Raw genomic sequence first — 17,190 nt, forward strand, 5'->3', positions numbered from 1 at the left:
TTAGGTGTTATGGCCTTGCTAGGTAAGTTTCAAAGTAATGTGGGATTAAGGGGAATGTTCCAGATGAGAAGCAGGTCTCCTACTGTGGTCTTGGATCTGCAATTTCCTGAGCTGTGACTTTGAACTGAGCAGTTAATCGCATCCTCAATAAATGTACCTTCACATTCTTATTGATATAATAGGCTGGCAGTTTCTAGAGTTCCCTGGGATATTGAATCTTTTAGAGCAGGAAAAGAGAAGCAAACCAGAAAATTCCTTTGATAATAGCTGAAACAGAGAAAGCTGATGTATATAAAAGGGTAACTAAAGGGCAAAAAACTCTTTGACAGCTGGTGATGTTCCACACTATTGTTGCCAAACCTCCATGACTATGGTTGCCTTGGTTGACCTGGCTGGATTATCACCACTGTTCTACTTTGTAGTCAGTGAGCAATCTCATAAGTTATAAACCCTGGGCCCTGGGCCTTGGGCAGAGAAATGTGTCTCTGTTATATTCCTAAGACACAAAAGCAGCTGTGCTGCCTGCTGTAGTCCTCCAGACAAAACCTCTAAACAAAGTGTTAGAGTCTAGAGTGCTTGATCCAAGGTGCCACTGGAGCTCATGTGGTTTGAGAGAGCTGGGTAACCATTAGTTCATGACTAGGATTCTCTGCTACGTAATGAGTTCCTGGAAAGAATGCCTTACAATCTCAAATTCAGCCCTTTTTTAGTGGAATCTTTTCTCCATGTTAAAAGTCATTATAAAAGTTGTGAGCATATTATTTTTATTGCTTCTGTGGGAATTTCAAATAATATACTACTTTTCCATTGCTCCTAGTTTCAAATTCCTTCTCATTTGTCACAGTACAATTTTTTTTCTTTAAAATACAACAAATGAAGTATGTGTTTTTCATTTACTCGTTGGACCATGATCAGAGTCTCAGTGCCAAGTCCCTTAAAGAAATCTGAGTTCAACCTTATCACACCCTCAAACCACACCCAAGAAAAAGCCATTACTCCTGAAGAGCTCTGTACTTTATCACCTTGATAACAGTTTTTCTTATATGTTTACTGATTACAACTTGTTCACATTTTGTCCCCTCTGCTGTTCCCTTCCTCTTCTATTTCCTGTCCCACCAACCCTCCTTCTTCTACCACTAGGACCTTTCTCTAGCCCCCTTCTATCTGATCCTAGTTTCTCAGGTTTCATCCAAGCTGGCTGCATCATCTTCCTCTTCAGCATGATTCAAAGGGCATTGGTCTTCTTGTGTCCTCAATTCACTATACTTAGGATATTTTTTCTGCCTCCTCTCTGTCAGGCTTTGCAGAGAACTGAGGGGAGGGAAAATTTCACAGGTCAATTGCATTTATACTTGCTGTTTTAAGGCTCTGCATAATATTGGACTGCGAGTCTCTATTTGCAATACAATGTTATAGAGAATGAAGCATCTCTGTGGATCCAAGAACATGACACTGGTATCAGTTGATGGAAGAGAGCAATATATTTTAATAACAGCAGCCTGGTTTGCTTGAAATTTTCCATAGGATTCCCTGGCACAATAACTCAAGTAACTGATATCCAGTCCCCTTAGTGGAAGACTGGTTTGGTCACAATAGATGGCCTACTGGAACTGCATTCCCCACTATTAGGAGACTTCCTAATATGAGAATACATACCATATTTGTCTTTCTGCATTTTTGTTACTTCAGCCAAGTTGATTTTTCCTGGTTCCATCCATTTGCATGAAAATAACATGATGTGATTTTCTTAGCTGAATAAAACTACATTATGGAAATATTCTACATTTTCCCTCAAGTAGATTGTCAGTCCTGTTCTTTAGTCCTTTGAAGTTGCTGGGACTTTAATCATTGTATTGTATGACAAACTATCAGGGTAAGTATGTTCTTTTATTCTAGAAGTCTCTCCATCTTCTTCCAATTCTTGTTGATTTGAATTCCAATGTCCCCTTGAAGCTCATCTATTTACCTGTTTAGTCACCAGTGAGGAAAAGTCTAGGAAGGGTTAGGAGGTACGTGCTTGTTAGATAATTTAATTCATAAGGGATTTATATGATAAGAGGGTGTGATGTGAGGTTGGTATGCCAATAAAAGTGACCAGACAGAATGGAGTCTCTGTCTCTCATTCTCTCACTTTATGACTTGATTTTTGTATGTCTCAATCTCACTATTTCTGAATATGTCACTCTATCACTTTTGCTTTCTGTCTGTCTCAGTCTCCCTCTCACAGGCTGCTGCTTGTGGTTCATGATGAAAAGCTCTCAGTTCTGCTGAAGGACTACAACAAGATGACTGCTTGATGACTGCTTGATGACGTGACATCATGGACTGTCTCTGTAAAAAATATAAGTAAGGTCCTAATTAAACACTTTTTGTTCAAAGAGTGGTTTGGTCAGGAAATATTTTCACAGTAAGTAATTCACTGACTGGGGACACATCTCTGTGTTTAACAAATAATAATGGAGTCTGTGATAATTGGTAACTCACAGGTCAAGGACAGGTGACTTTATTTGTGATGAATTGAAAGAAATATGTGACACATTCGCTAAACAAGAGTCACACAGGAACTGTCAACTCTGGGTTGTGTGCTTTCAGCTGTCCAGACAGAAGCATCAAGGCTAGCTGCATCATCTTCCTCTTTGGCCTGATTCCTGGGGCATTTTTCTCCTTCTGTCCTCATTTCCCTCTACTTAGGACACTCTTCCTGATTCAGCTTTTCTCTCAAGCAGACTTCCCTCTGGGCCCTTTTTAATAACTGCTCCTGAAAATTTATTGGCTTTCACCTTTTGCATGGCATTATTCTCACTCTCAGCCAATTAGCCTCTGGGAGAATCTTGAGGATTCCGTGGAGATGTATCTCTGATACTGTGTACACATGATTTTTCTTGTGAAACTCAACAAGCCTTTATCTCATCCCTTTATCCAGTTCCCACACCTTTACTCCTGTTTGCCTCTGTGAAAATGTCAGGTAGGAAATTAAACTTTAATGTTCCCCATGTTAAAAGTCATTGTAAAAGTGTCAGCATATTATTTTTATTGATTATGTGGGAATTTTATAAAATATACATTACATTCCTTTTTCATTGCTCCCAGGTTCAAATTTCTATCCATGTATCACACTAAAATATTTACTTTAAAATACATCAATTGAAGGATGTATTTTTCATATAATCATTGGAACATGATCAGAGTCTCAGTGCCAAATCCTTTAAAGAAAACTGAGTTCATTCTTGTCATACCCCCCAAGGATAAGCCATCAGTCCTGAAGAGCTCTATAGATCATCACCTTGATAACAATTTTTCTCATGTATTTATTTATTATGATTTGTTTGCTTTGTATCCCCTCTGCTGCCCCCTCCCTCTTCTACTTTCTGTTCCACCCACATTCCTTCTTCTACCCCTATGCCTTTGTCTAGCTCCCTAACAGGGGAGGTCCTCCTCCTCCTCCTTGAACTTACTCTAGCTTATCAGGTCTCATCAAGCCTCATCATCTTCCTTTTTGGCCTGGTTCTCAGGGCATTGTACTCCTTGTATCCTCAATTCCCTCTACTTAGGACAGTCTTTCTGCCTCTTCTCCTGCAGGCTTCCCAGAGGTCTGAGGAGTGGGAGAATTTCACCGGGAACCCGCATTTAGACCTGGGTGTTTTAAGGTCTCTCTCTTTGCATAATATTGGACTGTGGGTCCCTGTATGCAATCCCATTTGATGCAGAAGATAGCATATCTTTCAATCCAAAAACAAGGCACTGATCTAGTAGTTGAGGTCAGAGAGCAACATATTTTAATAAAAACAGTCTGAGTTGCTTTAAAATTTCTGTAGGATGCCCTGGACCAATAACTCAATTAACTGCCACCCAAACTCCCTTGTTTGGTCACAATATATAGGCCATATTGGAACTTTATCCCCCACTATTAGCAGACCTCCTAATAAATGAATACATACCATATTTGTCTTTCTGCATTTTAGTTACTTTACCCAGGATGATTTTTCCTCATTTCATCCATTTGCAGAAAATATCATGATGAAATTTTCTTGGCTAAATAATACACAGTTTTGGAAATATACCACATTTCCCCCAAAGGAGATTGACAGTCCTGTTTTTTTAGTTTTTGGAAGTTACTGAGAATTTAATGATTGAATTGAATGACAAACTATCATGATAAATATGTTATTTTACCTTAGAAGTTTCTTCATCATCTTCCACTTCCTGGTGAGTTGAATTTCATTATCCCCTTGAAACTCTTCTATTCCACTTGGAGACCCCGGTGAGGAAATATATGGGAAGGTTTAGGAGTCATGGTCTTTTTAGATAATATAATATCTTTTGATTCCGTAATTTCTTTCTCAGTCCTTTTGCCCTTTGAAGAGTTAGTTTTGTATCCACTTTGCTGAAGGTATTTATTAGCTGTAGATTTTCCCTACTGGAATTTTTAGGTTCACCAGATATACTATCATAAAATTTGCAAATAGTGATAATTTGACTTCTTCCTTTCAGATTTCTATTCACTCTATCTTGTTCAATTTTTTTTATTATAATAGCAAGGATTTCCAGAACTATGTTGAAGAGATACGGAGAGAGTACACAGCCTTGCCTTGTTTCTGATTTCAGTGGGATTTCTTTAAGTTTCTCTCAGTTTAGTTTAATGTTGGGCATAGGCTTGCTGTATATTGCCTTTACTATGTTTAAATGCGTGCCTTGTATCCCTGATCTCTCCAATATTTTAAACAGGGATCGATGTTTGTCAAATGCTCTTCCAGCATCTAAGAGATTTTTATGTGTTTTTTTTTTTTTTTTTTTCACTTTCGGTTTGTTAATATGATGGATCACATTGATGGTTTTTTGTATATTGAACCACCTTTGCATACCTGGGATGAAGACTACTTGGTCATAGTGTATGATATTTTTAATGTGTTCTTATATTCGGTCAAAGACATAATATAACTTGGTGTGACCCAAACAAAGCAAGTCAAAGACTTGTATGTAAAAATTTCAAGTCTCTGAAGAAAGAATTAAAAGAAAATATCAGAGGATGGACAGATCTCCCATGCTAATGTCTTGACTGGATTATCATAATAAAAATTGCCATCTTACCAAAAGCAATCTACAGATTCAATGCAATTCCCATCAAATTACCACACAATTCTTTGCAGATCTTGAAAGAAAAATTCTCAACTTCATATAGAAAAACAAGAAACCCAGAATTGCTATAAAAATGTTTTACAATAAAATATCTTCTGGAGGTATCTCAATCCCTGAAATCAAGGTGTACTATATGACAAAAGTAATTAAAACTGCATGATACTGGCATAGAAACAGAATGGTCAATCAATGTAACCAAATAGAAGAAACAGAAATAAACCCACTCATTACGGACACCTGATTTTTTACAAAGATGCCAAAACCATACAATGGAAAAAAGATAGCATCTTCAACAAATGTTGCTGCTCTAACCGGATGTCTACATGTAGAAAAATGCAAATACATCCATACTTATCACTGTGCACAAAACTAAAGTGCAAGTAGATCAAATACCTCAACATAAACACAGACACATTAAATCGGTTGGAAGAAAAAGTGGGGAAGAGACTTGAACTCATTGGTACAGGAGACAATTTCCTGAACAGAACACCAACAGCACAGGCTCTACGAGCAACAATCATTAAATAGAACCTCATAAAACTGAAAACCTTCTGTAAAACAAAGGACACTGTCATCAAAACAAAACCAATGCCTAAAGATTAGGAAAGAAACTTCACTAACCCTCTATGTGACAGAGGGGTATTATCAAGTATATATGAAGAACTAAAGAAGGAGAAAAGCAACAAATCAAGTAATCCAACTAAAAAATGGGGAACAGAGCTAAAAAGAGAATTCTTGATAGAAGAATATTGAATATTGAATATTGTTTCTCTAACACTGAAATAAATGCTCAACATTATTAACCATTAGTGATAAGCAAAGCAAATTTCCCTGAGATTTCATCTTACACCCATCAGAATAGTAAAGATCAAAAACTCAAGTGACAATACATGCTGGAGAGGTTGTGGAGAAAGGGCACCCTCCTTCACTGCTGTTGGTAACGTAATCTTGTGCCACTGCTGGTAAGAATGTAAACTGTACAACCTCTCTGGAAATCAAGCTGCAGCTTTATCAGACAACTGGAAAAAGCACTTCCTTGGGATCCAGCCATACCACTCCTAGGCATATATCCAAATGAGGCTCAAGTACACAATAAGGACATTTGCTAACCTTGTTTGTAGCAGCTTTATTTGTAATAGCCAGAACCAAGGAACAACCCAGATGCCCCTAAACTGAAAAATGGATACAGAAATTGTTTAACATCTACACGATGGGATATTACTCAGCAATAAAAAACAAGGAAATCATGAAATTTGCAGGTCAATGGTGGAAAATGGAAGTGCGCTATCCCAGAAGCAGAAAGACACACAAGGTATACACGCACTGATATAGACATATAATGTAGGATAAACCTACTAAAATCTGTACACCTAAAGAAACTAATCAAGAGGGAGGACTCTGGCTAAAATGCTCAATCTCATCCCAAAAGACAATGAGGATGGACATCGGAAGAAGGAGAAACAGGGAACAACTTAGGAGCCTGCCACAGAGGACCTCTGAAAGGCTCTGCCCTGCAGACTATCAATGTAGATACTGAGACGTATGGCCAACTGCTGGGCAGAGTGCATGGAATCTAATGAAAGAAGTGGGAAATAGTAAGATCTGGAGAAGACAGGAGTTTTAGAAGAAGAGCAAGAGAACCAAAGAATCTGAGCATAGTGATCTTTCCTGAGACTCATACTCTAAGCAAGTACCATGCAGGGTAATAACCTAGAACCCCTGAACATATGCCTATGGCAGTTCCGTGTCCTTGGGGTTCCATACTAATGAGAACAGGGACTGCCTCTGACATAAACTTATTGGCCTGCTCTTTGATCATCTCCACCCTGATTGGGGAGTAGCCTTACCAGGCCACAGAAAAGACAATGCCTAAATTCCTGTTGAGATATGATAGACTTGGGGAGGACCATGTGTGGAAAAGGGGGATCTGAGGTAGGATGGGGAGGGCTTTATGGGGGGATTCAAAGTGAATAAAAGGTAAATAATAAAAATTAACCTTAAAAATATTGAAAATATATAATTCCATTTTGAGTTATTATAGGAGGGTGTGCTTTGGTTTGATATGCCAATGAAAGTAACTAGACAGAATGTAGTCTGTCATTTAGTCTCTGTCACTTTATTTTTTATTATTAGTTTCATTTAGTTACATTTTATTAGTTACATCTGTATCCCAGCTGTATGCTCCCTCATTCCCTCTCAATCCCTCCCTCATCTCTACTCTGACCCTGTCCAAGTCCACTGATTTTGGAGGTTTTTCTTCCCTTTCATCTGACCCTGTTTTATCAGGCATCTTCAGGACTGGCTGCAAAGTCCTCTGTGGCCTAGCAGGACTGCTCCTCCCATGGGGTTTGGAAAGGTCAAATAGCCTGATATTGAGTTTCTGTTACAAATAGTCCCTGTTCCCCTTACTATGGAATATCATTTGGTTTTCAAAATGTTAATCCTACCAATCCATGAGCTACCACGGGCTACAACCAAGCAGAGGTTTAAGTCATTTTCATACATGGTCCTTGGTGGAGTGTCAGTCTCAGAAAAGACCTCTATGCCCAGATATATTTGGTCCTTATGAAGCTCCTATCCTTTACATTACCCCTTCTTTCATATGATTCCCTGCACTTTGCCAAAGGTTAGGGCATGAGTCTTAGTATCTGTTTTGATACACGGCTAGATAGAGTCTTTCAGAAGCCCTCGGCAGTAGCCTCCTGTCCTGTTACTTGTTTTCTTCTATGTCCATTGAACACCCATTTGTCTTTCTAAGTGAGGATTGATCATTTTACCCCGGGTCCTCTTTCTTGTTTCTCTTCTTTAGTTATGTATATTTCATTGTGTTTATCATATCTTATAGGGCTATATAAGTGAGAATATACCATGTATGTCTTTCTCCTTCTGGGATACCTCACTCAGAATGATCTTTTCTAGATCCAAAAATTTGCCTGCAAATTTCATGATTTCCTTGTTTTTGATTGCAGAGTAGTATTCCATTGTGTATAAATACTACAATTTCTGTATCCATTCCTCCGTTGATGGACATCTGGGTTGTTTCCAGGTTCTGGCTATTACAAATAAAGCTGCTACAAATATGGTTAAGCAAATGTCCTTGTTGTGTACTTGAGTAAATTATGGGTATATGCCTAGGAGTGATATAGCTGGGTCTTGAGGAAGCACTATTCCTAATTGTATGAGAACTCGCCAGATTGACTTCCAAAGTGGTTGTACCAGTTTACATTCCCATCAGGAATGAAGGAGGGTTCCCCTTTCTCCAAAACCTCTCCAGCATGTGTTGACATTTGAGTTTGTGATTTTAGCCCTTTTGATGGGTGTAAGGTGAAATCTCAGGGTCATTTTGACTTGAATCTCCTTGATGGCTAAGACTGTTGAGCATCTCTTTAAGTGTTTCTTTTCCATTCTATATTCCTCTACAGAGAATTCTCTGTTTAGCTCTATACCCCATTTTTCAATTGGATTGCTTAATTTATCGTATTTTAACTTCTTTAGTTCTTTATATTTGCTGGATATCAGCCCTCTGTCAGATATATGGTGGGGAAGATCCTTTCCCAGTCTGTAGGTTGTCATTTTGTTCAGATGATAGGGTCTTTTGCTTTACAGAATCTTTTATGTTTCATGAAGTCCTATGTATTGATTGATGCTCTTAGAGCCTATGCTGTTGGTGTTCTGCTCAGAAAGTTGTCTCCTGTGTCAATGAGTTCCAGGGTCTTCCCACATTTTCTTCTAATCAATTTAGAGTATCTAGTTTTTTGTTGAGGTCTTTGATTACTGGGACTTTAGTTTTGGGCAGAATGATAAATATGGATCGATTTTCATTTTTCTGCATGTCGACATCCAGTTGGACCAGAACAATTTGTTGAAGATGCTTTCTTTTTCCCATTGAATATTTTTTGTCTTTGTCAAAAATCAAGTATTCATAGGTGTGTGGATTTATTTTTGGAACTTCTATTTGGTTCCATTGATCCTCCTTTCTGATTCTATGCCAATACCATGCAGATTTTATTACTATTGCTCTGTAGAAGAGGTTGAGATTGGGGATGGAGATACCTCCAGGTAATCTGTTGTTGTACAGGATTGGTTGAAGATTGTATTTTGTTGCTGTTGTTGTTATTGTTGTTCTCCATATGAAGCTGAGAATCTTTCTTTCAAGGTCTGTAAAGAATTGAGTTTCTATTGTGATGGGAATTGTATTCAATCTGTAGATTGCTTTTAACATTTCCAAATGATGATCCTACCAATCCATGAGCACGAGAGATCTTTCCATCTTCTGATATCTTCTTCAATATCTTTCTTCAGAGACTTAAGTTTATCTCAAATGAGTTTTTCACTTGCTTGTTTAGAGTCACCCCAAGGTACTTTATATCCACTGACATTTTGAAGGTATTTTTTCCCTGATTTCTTACTCGGTCTTTTTGTCTTTGGTATACATGAAGGCTTCTGAGTTTTGGGGGGGGGCTGGGTTGTTTTTGTATCCTTCGACTTTGCTGAAGGTGTTTATCAGCTGGAGTTTTCTGGTTGAATTTTTGAGGTTGCTAATTTATATGATCATATCATCTGAGAATAGTGACACTTTGACCACTTTATGATTTGTATTCTTTTGATGTCCTTTAATTCTCTTTATTGCTTTAGCAATGAATCCAAATATTATGTTGAAGAGATATGGAAAGAGGAGGCAGTCTTGTCTTGTCCCTGATTTCAGTGGGATTGATTTAAGTTTCTCTCCATTAAGTTTGATGTTGATTATAGGCTTGCTCTATATTGCCTTTACTATGTTTAGGTGCCTTGTATTCCTGATTTCTCCAAGACTTTAACATGAATGGCCTTTTACTTTGTCAAATACATTTTTGGCATCTGAGGAGATGATAATGTGCTTTTTCTCATTCAGTTTGTTTATGTGGTGGATTACATTGATGGATTTCCCTATTTTGAATCACATTTGGATTCCTTGGATGAGGCTTACTGGGTCATGGAGGAAAATATCTTTGATGTGTTCTTGGATTCTCTTTGCAAGGATTTTATTGTGTATTTTTGCACCCATGTTCATAAGAGAGATAGGTGTGAAGTTCTCTTTTTTTGTTGATTCTTTGTGTGGTTTAGGTATCAAGGTTACTGTAGCTTCAAAGAATAAACCTGGTAAAGTTCCTTCTCTTTCTGTTTTGTGGAATAATTTGGAGATAATTAGATTTACCACTTCTTTGAAGGTCTGGAAGAATTCTGCACTGAATACATCTGGCATAGGGCTCTTTTTGGAAGGGAGACTGTTGACGATTGCTTCACTTTCCTTAGGGAATATAGGACTATTCAATCTTTCTATCTGATCTTGACATAATTTTGGTAGATGGACTCTTTCTAGAAATTTGTCCATTTGTTTTAGATTTTTGAATTTTGTGGCATATAGGCTTTTTTAATAAACACCTAATGATTGTTTGGATTTCCTCACTGTCTTTAGTTATGCCCCCCTTTTCATTTCTGATTTTACTAATTTGGATAGTTTCTCTCTGCCTTTTAGTTAATTTGGCTAAAGGTTTGTCTATCTTGTTGATTTTCTCAATGAACCAGCGCTTGGTTTCATTCATTCTTTGAATAGTTTTATTTTTTTAATTGATTGGTTTTCACCCTGAGTTTGATTATTTCCAGCTATCTGCTCCTCTTGGGTGTATTTGCTTCTTTTTTTTTTTCCAGGTCTTTCAGTTGGGTCATTAAGTTACTTGTATGATATCACAAATTTATTCTGGAAGGCACTTAGTACTATGAATTTTCCTCTGAGCACTGCTTTCATTGTGTCCCATAAATTAGGTTATGTTGTACATTCATTTTTATTGAATTCTAGGAAGTCTTTAATTTCTTTCTTTATTTCTTCCTTATCCCAGCTGTCATTGAGCAGCAAGTTGCTCAGTTTTCATGTGCTTCAAGACTTTTTTCTAATTCCATTGTTGTTGAGGTACAGCTTTAGTCCATGGTGGTCAGATAGAATACAGGGGATTATTTCAATCCTCTTGTATCTGTTGAGGCTTTCTTTATAACCAACTATATGGTCTGTTTTGGAGAAGGTTCCATGAGTTGCTGAAAAGAAGGTATATAGTCTTTTGAGTTTGGGTGGAAAGTTCTGTAGACATCTATTAGGTCCATTTTCTTCTGGACCTCTGTAAATGCCTTTATTTCTTTATTAGGCTCTGTCTAGATGATCTGTTCCTTGGTAAAAGTGAGGTGTTGAAGTTTCCCTATATTAAGGTGTTGGGATCGATGTGTGATTTGAGTTTTAATAATGTCTCATTTATGAATGTAGGTGCTCTTGTATTTGGGGCATAGATGTTCAGAATTGTGATGTCCTCTTCGTGGATTTTTCCTTTGATGAGTTTATAGTACCACTCCTCATCTTTTTTGATTGTTTTTGGTTGCAAGTTCATTTTATTAGATATTAGAATAGCTATACCAGCTTGCTTTCTGGATCTGTTTGCTTGAAAGACCTTTTTCTAGCCCTTTACTCTGAGGTAGTGTTTGTCTTTGTTGGAGAGGTGCATTCTTTGGCAGCAGCAGAATGCTGGATCCTGTTTCCACACCCATTCTGTTAGTCTCTGTCTTTTTTATAGGAGAGTTGAGTCCATCGATTTTTATAGATAATAGGGACCAATGAATGTAAGTTCCCTTTATGTTGGAGTTGGTGGTTTTACTGTGTTTCATTGCTTGTTTTCTTTTAATTTTTGTTGGGATAATATCTTTATTCTGTGTTTTCTTGGGTGAAGTTGTTTTCATTGGATTAGAGTTTTCCTTCTAGTATCTTCTGTAGGGCTGGCTTGCTGTGTAGATAGTGCATAAATTTAGTTTTGTCATGGAATATTTTGTTTTCTCCATCTATGATGATTGAAAGCTCTGCAGGATATATTAGTCTGGGTTGGCATCTGTAGTCTCTTAGTATCTGTATGAAACCTACCCAGGCCCTTCTGGCTTTCATAGTTTCTGATGAGAAGTCTGGTGTGATTCTGATAGATCTACCCTCATATGTTACTTGGCCTTTTTCCTTGCTTCTTTTAATATCTTTTCTTTGTTTATAGATTTAGTGTTTTGACTATGATGTGACATGCTTCTTTTCTGGTCTAGTCTATTTGGTGTTCTGTAGGCCTCTAGTATATTTATGGACATCTATTTTTTTTAAGTTGGGAAATTTTTCTTCTATGAATTTCTTGAAAATATTTTCTGGACCTTGGAGCCTTGAATCTTCTTTTTCCTCTATTCCTGTTATTCTTAGATTTTGTCTTTTCATGGGGTCCTTGCATCCTTGATTTCGTGTATATTTTGTGTTTGGGAGTATTCTGATTTTACTTTTTTTGAGAGAAGTATCACTGTCTGAGAATATATCTTCAGTTCCAGAGATTCTCTCTATCATCTCTTGTATTATGTTGGTAATGCTTACTTTTGTCGTTCCTGATCTGTTCTCCAAGCTGGCCAAATCTTACAGATTTGTTCATTTCCTTTTTAACTGTCTGAATTTCCATGGCTATTGCTTCTAGAGAATTGTTGATTTTCTCTTTATAAGCCTCAAATAATTGGGTAAGCATAGCTTTAAAGTCATTTTCCTGTGCTTCTGATAAATTGGAGTATCCATCAATATTGTGCGTTGCTGGTGATATCATGATATCCTGATTTATGTTGGATGTGTTCTTTCACCTACCCCTGGCATTGGCTTATCTTAAACGTTTCCAGTTTGTTTCTGGATCCTGCATTTCAGACTGGTACTGTCTCTCTCAGGCATCTGGAGAGTTCTTCAGGAAGCAGAGAGAAGTCCTGTGGCCTCTCAGGCTTTGTGTTGCTGCACTAGCTGTACCTGTGGGAAGAAATTACAGAGGTACAATAGGGCAAATGCAGATGGAGGTGCGCAAGCATGTGTGTGTGTGTGTGTGTGTGTAAGTGTGTGTGTGTATGTGTAAGTGTGTCTTGAGGGACAGAGAGGTAGATAATGTTAAACCCTTGAGTGTGTGGGACAGGCTCTGCCTTGCAGGCTTCTAAGGGGTTATTGGTGCATGCACTGTATATTAACCAAGCACTGGTGATGGTTGATGTGCAGTTTCCAGCATTAACCAACTCACCTCCATATTTGGACCCACAATGAGCAGGGGCTTCAATGTTCCAATTCACCCTATGTTTTCCACAGTGGGTATGTGAGTGGGAGGGGTCCAATGCCTCTCTTCTATTTTAGAAGAACTCTGGATCTGGGGCTCTGTAGACCCTCAAGGGTGCACTCACTCTCAAGCAAGTCACATCGGCAAGGATCAGGTTTCTGGGTTCTCTCTTCTCTGGTTTGGTTAGGCTTGTTCTTATGCAGGAGGACTTAAGTGCTGGAGACCTGAGGCAGTTAGCTCTGACCTGAGAATCTCAATGAACAGGCTGTGCCAAGTAGGAGGGTTGTCCAAAAAAGGGGGTTACCATGAGATCAAAGGATCTTTCTCTCCTTCCCCAAATAAATCCACAGGTGACCCTAGAGCAAAGTTCTCACCTCCTGGGATGTTCCCTGTCATTTAGAAAGCCTCACTGTTGTTTCCCTGGCTTCAGAAGTCCTTCCACTGATGTGCTCAGGCGTTCATCTCTTCCACAGCTCAGAAACTGTGCGTGCTAGTCACAATCTTGGCTCTGTCTCCCCTCTGTTACCTTATATCTTTGTTTCTGTTGGTCTCAGTATGTCTATTTTTCAATTTGTTGCTCTACCTCTTTCTCTATCTGTATCTGTCAGTCTCTCTCTCTCTGGTGCCATTTATGGTTCAGTATGAAAAGCTGACTGGTAGCTGACATGACATCCTGAATGGTCTCTGTAAAAAATATAAGCATGGATCCAATTAAAGACTTTTTGTTCAAAGAGTTGCCTTAGTCAGAGAGCATTTTTACAGAAAGTAATTCACTGACTGAGGACATATCTGTGCATTTAACAAATAATAATGGAATCTGTGATAATGTGAAAGTCACATACATGTGACATTATCAATGACCACTTGAAATAAATATGTGATACTTTTGCTGAAATAAGTGTCTTGGATACAGGAACTGTCATATCTGTGTGGTGTGCTTTCAGCTGCCCAGATTGAAGCATATAGGGCTGAACACCCTTACTCTCAAGCACTCTGTCCACTTGGCCCATTTAATAACTGGCTCCTAAATCTCATACTGTCTCTCACCTGTATCATGACATCATTTTCCCACTCAACCAATCAGAACCTGAGAAAATCTTGAGGTTTCCATGAAGAAGAGTAAACAAACTTTCCCCAGGATCCAGTATCTCTGATCCTGTGCACACATGACTTTTTCTTAAAACCAAAAAGGCTTTATATCATCCCTTTATCCAGATCCCACACCTTTACTCCTGTTTACCTCTGTGACAATGTCAGGTAGGAAATGAAACTTTGATATTTACCTAGATTGACAGCTTCCTAAGTAGGGAAGCTTCAAAGTGATGTGGGATTAAGGGGAATGTACACAATGACAAGGTGGTCTCCTATTGTGATTTTGGATCTGAAATTTCCTAGGTTTGAACTGAGGAGTTCCTGTCATACTCACTATATGAACCTTCACATTCTTATTGATATAACAGGCTGGAAGAATCTAGGGTTTCTTGGGGTATTGAGTTTTTAAGAGCAAGAAAAAGAGAAGGAAACCAGACAATTTCTGGGACAGCTTTGGCTGAAACAGAGTGATAAGTGTATAAAAGGAGAACTGAGGGACAATAAACTTTTTGTCAGCTGGTGCTCTTCTACACTAGTGTTACCAACCCTCCATGTGCAGGCTTTCCTTGGCTGACCTGGCTGGATCAATGGCTGTGTCCTACTGAGTGGTCAGTTAGAAACCATCCTGGTCCTGGAGTTTACAGTTAAAACTAGGCATCCAGGACAGAAAAATTGGTCTATTTTATATGAGTAGGACACAATAGCATATATTTCCTCCAGACAAATTCTCTAAATTTATGGTTAGGGCTAGGACTGCTTGTTCAGAGTTGCCACTTGAGCTCATGGGGTCTGACATAGCTGGGTAACAACTTGTTCATGACCAGGATACTCTGCTCCATAATGAGTTCCTGGAAAGCATGCTGTACACTGTCAAAAATCTGTCCTCTATTAGCAGAATCATTTCTCCAGGTTAAAAGTCATTGTAAATGTTGTCAAGATATTTATTTTATTGATTATGTAATTTTATATAATATACTTTACACTCCTTTTCTATTGCTCCCAGGTTCAAATTCCTACCCATGTGTCACACTTAAAAATTTGTATCTTTACATACACCAATTGAAGCATGTGTTTGTTGTTGATGTACTCATTGAAATATGATCAAAGTTTCAGGGCCTAATCCCTTAAAGAAAACTGAGCTTCTCCTTTCTTCACCCTGTCAGCAACAAGGAGAAGAAGCTGTCAGTCCTGAAGAGCTCTATACTTCATCACCTTGATCACATTTTTTCTCATGTATTTATTTATTACAATTTGTTCAGTTTGTTTCCCCTCTGCTGCCCACTCTTTCTTCTCATTCCACTCCCACCTATGCTCCCTGTCTACACCTCTGCCCCTCTCTAGTTATCTAACAGGGGTGGTCCTCCTTTCCCTCTAACTGACCCTAGCTTATCAGGTCTCATCAGGGCTGTCTGCATCATCTTCCTCTGTGGCCTGGTTCTCAGGGCAAGGTTCTTCTTCTGTTCTCATTTCCCTCTACTTATGCCAATCTCCCTGCCTTCTTTCCCAAACGACTGATGGGAGGGATAATTTCTTAGGGAAAGTCCATTTAGACCTTGGTGTTTTAAGGTCTCTCTCTGCATAATATCAGACTGTGGGTCTCTGTATGCAATCTCATTTGATGCAGAAGGACGCATCTCTGTGGATGCAAGAAAATGGTACTTATCTATCAGTTGAGGGCAGAGAGGAACATATTTTTAATAACAACAGCATGTGTTGTTTTAAAATTTTCATAGGATGTCCTGACCCGACAACTTAAATAACTGCCACCCAATACTCCTATTGGAAGACTGGTTTGGTCACAATTATATGGCCTATTGGAAGTTTAACACCCAATATTAGGTGACCTCCTAACAAATGAATACACACCATATTTGTCTTTCTGCATTTTAGTTACTTCACTCAGGATGATTTTTCCTGGTTACAACTATTTGTCTGAAAATGTCATGATGTCATTTTCTTAGCTAAATAATACTCCGTTATGGAAATATTCTACATTTTCCCCACAAAAAGATTGTCAGTCTTGTTCTTTAGACCTTAGGATTTGCTTGGATGTTAATCATTGTAATGAATGACAAACTATCAGGATAACTATGTTCTTTTAACCTAGAAGTTCATCCATCTACTTTCATTTCCTGGTGATTTTAATTGCAATGTCATCTTGAAGCTCATCTATTTACATGTTCAGGTCCCTGCAAGGAAATGTCTGGGAAGGCCTAGGAATCAGAGTCTTGTATATAATATAATTCCTATTGTAATTATATTACAAGAGGGGGTGCTATGAGGTTAATATGCTAATGAAAGTGACAGAGGGAATGGAGTCTTTATCGCTCAGTCTCTGTCACATTCTATCAGTGTTTCTGTCTGTCCTGGTCTCTCTATTTCTCACTCTGTCTCTAGCTCCTTCTCTATCTGTCTGTCTGTCTTGTTTGTCTATCTCCTGTTCCCTGCCTGCCACTTGTGGCTCAGTATGAAAACCTCTCGGTTCTGATGAATGACTACAAGATGACTGCTTGATGACATGATGTCATGGATGGTCTTCATAAATATATAAGCAAGGTCCCAATTAAATGCTTTTTGTTCTAGGAGTTACCTTGGGCAGGAGGCATTTTCACAGTAAGTAATTCACTGATTGTGGACATATCTGTGCATTTAACAAATAATTTAATCTGTCATAATGTGAAAGCCACATGTCAAGGACATGTGCCTTTATGAATGACCACTTGAAAGAAATATATGACACTTTTCCTGAACTAAGAGTCTTGGACACAGGAACTGTCATCTCTGGGTTGTGTGCTTTCAGCTGAAGAGATTGAGGCATATAGGGCTGACCACCCAAGAA

This window comes from Meriones unguiculatus (assembly GCF_030254825.1).
Source record: "Meriones unguiculatus strain TT.TT164.6M chromosome Y unlocalized genomic scaffold, Bangor_MerUng_6.1 ChrY_unordered_Scaffold_23, whole genome shotgun sequence".
In the NCBI taxonomy this organism is placed as follows: domain Eukaryota; kingdom Metazoa; phylum Chordata; class Mammalia; order Rodentia; family Muridae; genus Meriones; species Meriones unguiculatus.